This window comes from Bos mutus, chromosome 13, assembly GCF_027580195.1.
Source record: "Bos mutus isolate GX-2022 chromosome 13, NWIPB_WYAK_1.1, whole genome shotgun sequence".
Classification (NCBI taxonomy): Eukaryota; Metazoa; Chordata; class Mammalia; order Artiodactyla; family Bovidae; genus Bos; species Bos mutus.
In genome coordinates this window covers 47,430,449-47,439,074 of record NC_091629.1, presented here as the reverse complement: position 1 = coordinate 47,439,074, position 8,626 = coordinate 47,430,449, and the positions used below count along the sequence as shown (strand labels likewise).

At 52.0% G+C, this 8,626-nt stretch overlaps 2 pseudogenes; one reads left to right on the top strand and one right to left on the bottom strand.

Annotated features, from left to right (window-relative positions):
• Window positions 1-4,171: 4,171 nt before the first annotated feature.
• Window positions 4,172-7,017, bottom strand: LOC102274575 (ATP synthase subunit O, mitochondrial-like; annotated as a pseudogene).
• A 950-nt stretch (window positions 7,018-7,967) lies between these two features.
• On the top strand, window positions 7,968-8,565 carry LOC102270301 (large ribosomal subunit protein uL22-like; annotated as a pseudogene).
• The last annotated feature ends 61 nt before the right edge of the window (window positions 8,566-8,626 follow it).

The following is an 8,626-nucleotide window of genomic DNA, read 5'->3' as shown; positions in this document are numbered from 1 at the left end:
AGCCGTCCTGAGGGAAGGGACTTGGGGCATGGAGGGAAGTGACTGACATGAAGAGGGGTGGGAGAGGGCTATCCAGGTCGTGGGCTCTAGCGGGGAGGCACATGGCCGCACAAGAGCACAGGTTGGCCTCTTGACCTGGTCTGGAGGGTGTGGGGTCAGGAGCATTTAGGCAGAAGAAATGTACAAGTTGAGGTTCAGAGACTGGGGAGAGCTTGCCTCACTGAACGGAAGGGAGCCCAGAGGTGGGCTGAGGTCAAGGCCAAGGCAGGGAGGCAGCCGGGCCTCAAAAGCACTGCATCTTGCGGAAGCTGCGGTAGGCTTTAAGGGGTGGCTGGCCAGTGGGCTGAGTGCCATTTCACCAAGGCACCTGGCTGCCCTGCTGGTGCCAGTCGTGGCTGGGCACTGAGGCACGGCCAGGAAGGCGGTTTGGATGGTGCCAGCTCAGGATAGATGCCCTAGGGTGGGAGGTTTTTCTACAGGGATCCCTGTAGGAGTTCAGACTTGCAGGGGACAGACAGCTGCTCCCACTGGCCTAGCTGCCCAGGCCAGGAACCAGCACAGGGGTCTCTGGGGGCCCCTGGCCAGCAGGCTCCCACACTTCCTGGACTCCAGGCAGTTCCTAGAAAGTGCTGCCAGCACCTGAGTCACTCAGGTCTGGGTGGGTGGAGGAGAGTCAGGGTCTATCTTGTTAGAGAAGCCCATCTAGGAGGAAGTAATCTGGCTGTCTGCCCAGTTCTGATTCCTTCTGTTTCCTCCACGAAAACGGCACCAACAGCAAACCCTCAACACTAAAAAACTTCCCATTGCCTTTGAACCAGAATGCTGAAATTCTTCAGCTCAGGCTGACATCTCAAGTGGGTGCCTGTTTCACCCTGTGATGGAGTTCGGAAGTTAACACCTTTTTTATTTAAAAACAAGAAAAAGATGGGTTGCATCCTTCCTCCCTGGCTGAACGTTTGGAGTGGGGAGGGTCCTGGCGGGGGAGGGGAGGGTCAGTCCTGCAGGGTCTAAGGCCACTTGGAAATGGTGATGTTGGGTTAGAGCGGTGAAAGATGAGTATGGGTCTCCAGACAGAGGTGAGGGGTAGACAGGCAGGGAGAATGTTCCAGACAAAGGGAGCAGGAGGAGGAACAGTGGAGTGCAAGGGATAGGAGGGGGGCAGGGAGACCAGGTTAGCAGGGATGGGGGGCAGGCAGGGAGACCAGGTTAGCAGGGATGGGGGGGCAGGGAGACCAGGTTAGCAGGGATGGAGGGGGGCAGGGAGACCAGGTTAGCAGGGATGGAGGGGGGCAGGCAGACCAGGTTAGCAGGGATGGAGGGGGGCAGGGAGACCAGGTTAGCAGGGATGGAGGGGGGTAGGGAGACCAGGTTAGCAGGGATGGGAGGGGGGCAGGGAGACCAGGTTAGCAGGGATGGGAGGGGGGCAGGGAGACCAGGTTAGCAGGGATGGGAGGGGGGCAGGGAGACCAGGTTAGCAGAGATGGGAGGGGGCAGGGAGACCAGGTTAGCAGGGATGGTGGGGGGGCAGGGAGACCAGGTTAGCAGGGATGGGGGGCAGGCAGGGAGACCAGGTTAGCAAGGATGGGAGGTGGGCAGGGAGACCAGGCTGGGGGGACTCCGAATGATCAGTCTCTCAGGGAATGGGGAGCTGGGCGTCACCAGACAGGGGAGTGCTGTGGGCAGGGTGGAGCTGGACAGGAGGAGTTGGGAATTCCAGCTACAGGGAGAATGAAGTTCTGAGCCGGGGCTGTGGGGGCACGGAGGGCCCCAGGCCTTCTCGTGTGTCTACTGAACTCTCAAAAGGCCACATTCATTTCCATCCTGCCCTCCCTCTAGGCCCCCAGGTCTTGACCACCTTCATCTCTGGTTGGGATGACTGTGGCAGGTTTTTCTCCGGGTTTCCCTTCTGCAGTTCCTTCCCCAGAAAGGAACAGACGGGTGGGGGGAAGTGTTTTCAGACATTGCTGTGGTGACCACACCCTTCTGGCTAAGACCTTTCAGTGCTTTTAGCATCAGATCAAGTCTGATGTCTCGACTTGGCATTCAAGGCTCTTAGCAATCAACACCCACTCCCGTTACGTGCAGCCTCCTCTCCCTAAAACACTCCAGCTGAGCTGGGCTGTCTGCAACCTCGGCCACTCCCCTCGAGGCCTTTGCTCCCTCCCACTCCCCTACCCGTCCACTGCCTCCTTAGCCTTGGAGCAGCAGGTCAAAGCCATCAGGTCTGACCTGCTTTCCCACTCCTGGCCCTCAGTGCCCCACTCTCGTTGGCTCTTCAGCTCATTTCAACAACCACTCGGCCCCTGCTTTGGGGATGGTGAAATGTCCGAGGCTGGTGACAGCACCCGGGGCAAGAGCGGGCAGAGCAGTGAAGCTGGGAGATCCCAGCTCCTCCTGCCAGCTGCCACACCCACCCTTTCACCCACTCCCTGCACCTGCCTCCTCACCTTCCTCCCACCTGTGGTGACTCACCTTCACACACCAAAACCTGGGGCCTGGCTCGGGGCCAGGCCAGGTGCTGGCGAGACAGCAGCAGTCTGGGTGGCTTCCACTCCCCTCCAGCTTTCAGAGAGAAACATGCACACCAAGTCCCCTTAACAAAGACTCGGATGGCTCACAACAAAAGGCCTTCAAGAAGGAATTCCCTGGCTGCCCAGTGGTTAGGACCCTGTGCTTCCACTGCAGGGGGCATGGGTTCCATCCCTGGTCGAGGAACTAAGATTTCTTTGCATGCCTCGAGGCGTGGCCAAAAAATGCTATCCCTGAAAGGAATACGACTTGAGGAAGACATCAGCCTTCAAGAGGGATACTGGGACAAAGGTGAATCCTCAAGGATGTCACATATTGGCAGAGAGAGCAGGTTGTGATGGCAGCCAGCATTCACAGGGGCTTCCTGGGTGGTGGGCCTTGTGCTGGGTAGTGGTGGTGTAGTCACTAAGTTGTGTCTAACTTGTGACTCCATGGACTGTAGCCTGGTGGACTCCTCTGTCCATGGAATTCTCCAGGCAAGCATGCTGGAGTGGGTTGCCATTTCCTTCTCCAAGGGATCTTCCCAACCCAGGAACAGAACCCAGGTCTCCTGCATTGCAGATTCTTTACTGACGAGCTTCGAGAGCTGGGGGTGACTCCCATTTGATCACATTTCACCTCACAACAGCCTGGTGGCGAAGGCAACATTAGCTTCCCCGATTTACACGGGAAGAACCAAAAGCTGAGCAAGCAAGTGCCTGCTGTGAGTCACACAGCTGGGTCTGCTCCCTGGCACGGAGAGCTGCTTGCTGTCAAACGTGAACATCGCTGAGCTGAGTGAAATCTCCCACTTTCTCTGGTAACGGAAATCAGGCTGGGGCTGGAGGACAGTGGCAGCTTTGACGAGGAAGCGAGGCCAAGCCCTGGGGCTGCAGGACAGCAGAGGAGACGGCAAGATCCATGGAAGCATATCGCGCGAGGTGGAGGGGGCATCTGATGTGGGTTTTTCAGAGCTCAGCCCTTGGAAGGTGGGGGTGCCGAGTCCTGATCATTTCTGGAACTCTCTAGGCGGTGCCCAGAGAAAGTCAGCTGAATTCATGGGGCAGATAGGCAGCCTCAGAAAAGGCTTGTGCGAACGGGGAAGGGGAAGGGTGCAGGGATCCGCTCCCTGGAAAGGAAGCCGGCTTGTGGAGGGAGGTAGCAGATCTGACTCTAGCCACAAGGGGGCGCCTGGCACCAGGCAATGAAGCTGCTCCGGAGAAGGTGGGAGTGGTTTGTTGCTGGTTCCCCAACGGTCTTGGGAGGGAGGATGTGGAGGAGGGGATACATCGAACTCACTACCATGAAATTCCAGCATCAGGAACAAGCACAGACGAACAGGATGGTTTAGATCAATGCATGTCTGCTCATTCTGAGACTGGATCATCTCAGGCCAGCTATTTCCCTTTATACTGAGTCAGTAGGGTTCTTGGCTGCATTCTTGGTAAAATTTGGAAGGGCTGTTTCCTTGAAACCTACCTTCCAAAAGGGGAACAACTCTTTTTTCCATCTCCTTGTCTCTCTCTGTCAAGGACACGTACAGCAATGCTTCACTCATTTTGATTCATTTAATCTGCTGTTCAATAGTGCACAGAGTATTTATTTCAATGATTGTATTCCCCTATCTTCAAAGCCATGAAATTAAAAGACACTTACTCCTTAGAAGAAAAGTTATGACCAACCTAGATAGCATATTGAAAAGCAGAGACATTACTTTGCCAACAAAGGTCTGTCTAGTCAAGGCTATGGTTTTTCCTGTGGTCATGTATGGATGTGAGAGTTGGACTGTGAAGAAGGTTGAGCGCCGGAGAATTGATACTTTTGAACTGTGGTGTTGGAGAAGACTACTGACTTGATGGACGTGAGTCTGAGTGAACTCCGGGAATTGGTGATGGACAGGGAGGCCTGGTGTGCTGTGATTCATGGGGTTGCAAAGAGTCAGACACGACTGAGCAACTGAACTGAACTGAACTGATCTTCAAATCTACCTAGTCAGTCTCTTACTTTCTGCTATTTTTTTCCCAGCACGATCTTAAGGTTCCATAGTTATTTTATATTCTGTATCTGATAATAACAGTATCTGAAGTCCCAGATCCCAGGGGTCTAAATAAAAATTTTTTTTTTCTGTTCAGGAAGCACTTTATTGTTTCTCCAAGATTAAGAATTAAAAAAAAGAATTTCCACTGACAGAAAATCTGCATTGCTTTGCTCAACTTCTGAATGTTGACTTTTGCAGACATATTTCTCTCCAATCATTCCACCCACGACTGACGGATCAGTCTTAACTTCCAGTTTCAATACTTGGCCTTTACTTAGAAAGCTCTTCAGGACCTTTCCTTCTTTTTTTAAATTTAGGCTATGTTGGGTCTATGGTTTTTCCAGTAGTCATGTATGGATGTGGAAGTTGGACTGTGAAGAAAGCTGAGCGCCCAAGAATTGATGCTTTCCTTTGAACTGTGGTGTTGGAGAAGACTCTTGAGAGTCCCCTGGACTGCAAGGAGATCCAACCAGTCCATTCTGAAGGAGATCAGTCCTGGGTGTTCTTTGGAAGGAGTAATGCTAAAGCTGAAACTCCAGTACTTTGGCCACCTCATGCGAAGAGTTGACTCATTGGAAAAGACTCTGATGCTGGGAGGGATTGGGGGCAGGAGGAGAAGGAGATGACAGAGGATGAGATGGCTGGATGGCATCACTGACTCGATGGACGTGAGTCTGGGTGAACTCCGGGAGTTGGTGATGGACAGGGAGGCCTGGCGTGCTGCGATTCATGGGGTTGCAAAGAGTCGGACACGACTGAGCGACTGAACTGAACTGACGTTGGGTCTTCATTGCTGTGCATGGGCTTTCTCTAGTTGCAGCGAGCAGGGGCTACTCTCTAGCGGTGTGCAGGCTTCTCACTGCGGTGGCTTCTCTTGTTGCAGAGGGTGGTGTGCAGGCTTCAGGGGTTGCAGCTCAGTAGTTGTGGTTCACATGCCTAGCTGCACCTAAGCGTGAGGAATCTTCCCGAACCAGGGATGGAACCCATGTCCCCTGAGTTGGCAGGTAGATTCCTAGACACTCGACCACTAGGGAAGTCCCTAGGACAGGTTTTAATTCAGTAAGAGTAGCTTCATCTAAGGCAACGGCACCCCACTCCAGTACTCTTGCCTAGAAAATCCCATGGACGGAGGGGCCTGGTGGGCTGCAGTCCATGGGGTCGCTGAGGGTCGGATACGACTGAGCAACTTCACGTTCACTTTTCACTTTCATGCATTGGAGAAGGAAATGGCAACCCACTCCAGTGTTCTTGCCTGGAGAATCCCAGGGACGGGGGAGCCTGGTGGGCTGCCCTCTATGGGGTCACACAGAGTCGGACACGACTGAAGCGACTTAGCAGCAGCAGCAGCAGCTTCATCTAAAGGAGTTGCAGTGGAAACTGTATAAGGTCCTTCTCTGCAGTGGAGACTCATCATAGTAGCAATGGCTCCAGGGAGGATTGTTCAAGCCTTTACTGCAAGCAAGTTGACCCAACTGGTTGAGAGGGGAGAAAACCTTTTTTGCTATAGCATCACTTAGGCTTTTTACCTTAATGTAACGCTTTACATAAGGATTCATAATAGAAGCAGCCTTTTCAGGTTCCTTCAAGGTTTGTGACAATCTCAACAATTCTTTTGCTACTCACTCTGATTTATTGTTTACATGCAGCAGAATAAAGAGCAGTGGCGCAGTGACCTTCGACACCATACATCTGAGCAGGTGGCCTCATAAGCTTGACGAATGGCCTCAGCACAGATGTCCTGGAGCATCGCCCCTGCCAGGAAAGTCCAGACACTGCTGGGGTGGCTGTCCTCTCCCGGGCACCTCTGGGTCAAACCCAAGTTGTGTGCGTGTGTGCTAAGTCATTTTAGTCATGTCCGACTCTTTGCAACCCCATGGGCTGTAGCCCACCAGGCTCCTCTGTCCATGGGATTCTCCAGGCAGGAAGTGGGTTGCCAGACCCACCTCCAGGGGGTCTTCCCAACCCAGGGATCGAACCCACGTCTCCATCTCCTACATTGGCAGGCGGTTTCGTTACCACTAGCACCACCTGGGGTGAGCACTCAATCAGTTTATTGTTCGTGCTGCTGTTGCTCGTAACAGCTCATTTGCTTGGATACGAACTTTAGTTCATGGACAACTTACACTTGGTTGATATGTAATAATATGATTGTAGTTTTAATATTCTTCCCTACAGGATTTGCATTTTTGCTTCTGCCAGATCCCAGGAAATACAAACCTGGAATCATCTTAATTCTTCAGTCCAGGTATTCTTTGACCTCTGGAGTAAGGAGAATCTGACCTTAGCCCCAGGAGATAGCAGACATTAGAGGCTCTGGTCAGTTTCCCCTGCTCGCCTTCTCACTGAGGCCAAAGCCAGCGCCCTGGCTTCACGGAGAGGTCCCGGTGGTTTTGTTTCATTTTGTACAGACTCAAAGCCGAGTGCCACAGTCCCTTAAACTTCTGACTTTTTGGAATTTCTTTTGCCCTCATGGAGCAGTTTTCCTCTACTGAATTACTACTGTGGTTTTAACTTAACAGTCACAGGCTTGAGATCCCCTGGGTGGTGGAGGACAGTGCTGGGCAGCTGATGAGAAAGACTGGCAGTTGGCACCATCTGCATGAAAGATCATACAGTTAAGCCCCCATCTTGCCTTCTAGGGCCAAGACAATCCTTTTCCCAACCCTGAGATCTAGTAACCAACTCCTCCCTTTGCATTTCGGGGGCCCGTGAAGCTGATGGCGCCAACAAGCCTCTAGGGCGAGGCTGCTCAGTAGGAGTTCTAGGGCTACTTACTTTCCAGAAATGGATATCTGGGTGACAGGAGTGAGGCTGGGGCCAGTCGGGCCCATGGGAAATGGTCTCTGGCCAGGAAACCGGACAGCCCAAGACCTCACATGCACAGGTGTGCCTGCAGCAACCTTCATGGCTCAGCTAGTCAGGTCACCTCAGAGCCATCGGACCTGTTGGAGGCACAGCAAGCTGGTGAGCTTTCAGGGGAAGCAGTCTGGACACAGAGTCAAACACCCAAGAAATGTCCAGTTCCAGAAATCCCACTGGAAAATTACCCCAAAGAAGGAAATCATGCTTAGGAAATGTTCACTTTAGTACGTGAGGGAAAACCTGAAAGCAACCCAACTGCCCCACAGGAGGTGAGGCGTTAAGGACAACCATGACCCTGAGGGAACTCTCTGGCAGTCTGGGGGTTAGGACTCCATGCTCACAGATGAGCACCGGGGTTCAGTCCCGGGTAGAACTCAGATCCTCCGTGAGCCGCGTGGTGTGGCCAAATCAGACAAACAAAAACACGGCCTTGATTAGATCATACAACTAGTAAGCAAATAAACATGAAGGCAACAGTGAACTTATTTATGATTTAACATCAGTGTAAAAAGGAATATTCCCAAATCCAGGTATGTTAAAAAATGTTTAAGGAGCTTTTCCAGTAAGCGGCCTGAGGTGACCCCTAAAAATGGTGCGCTATTCACTTGACCCAGAAAATCCCACAAAATCATGCAAATCAAGAGGTTCAAATCTTCGTGTTCACTTTAAGAACACTCGTGAAACTGCCCAGGCCATAAAGGGTATGCATATCCGAAAAGCTACCAAGTATCTGAAGGATGTCACTTTAAAGAAGCAATGTGTGCCATTCCGTCGTTACAACGGCTGAGCTGGTAGGTGTGCACAGGCCACACAGTGGGGCTGGACGCAGGGTCGGTGACCCAAAAAGAGTGCTGAATTTTTACTGCACGTGCTCAAAAATGCAGAGTAATGCTGAACTCACGGGCTTAGATGTAGATTCTCTGGTCATTGAGCACATCCAGGTGAACAAAGCCCCCAAGATGTGGCTCAGGACTTACAGAGCTCACGGTCGGATCAACCCCTACACGAGCTCTCCCTGCCACATTGAGATGATCCTTACTGAAAAAGAACAGATTGTTCCTAAACCATAAGAGGAGGTTGCACAGAAGAAAAAGCTATCCCAGGAGAAACTGAAGAAACAAACTCTTATGGCCCGGGAATAAATGCCGCAAAAAATAAGTGCAAATAAAAGTAAAAAAAAAAATGTTTAAGGAAAAGTTATTGGAAAAGAAAAAGGAC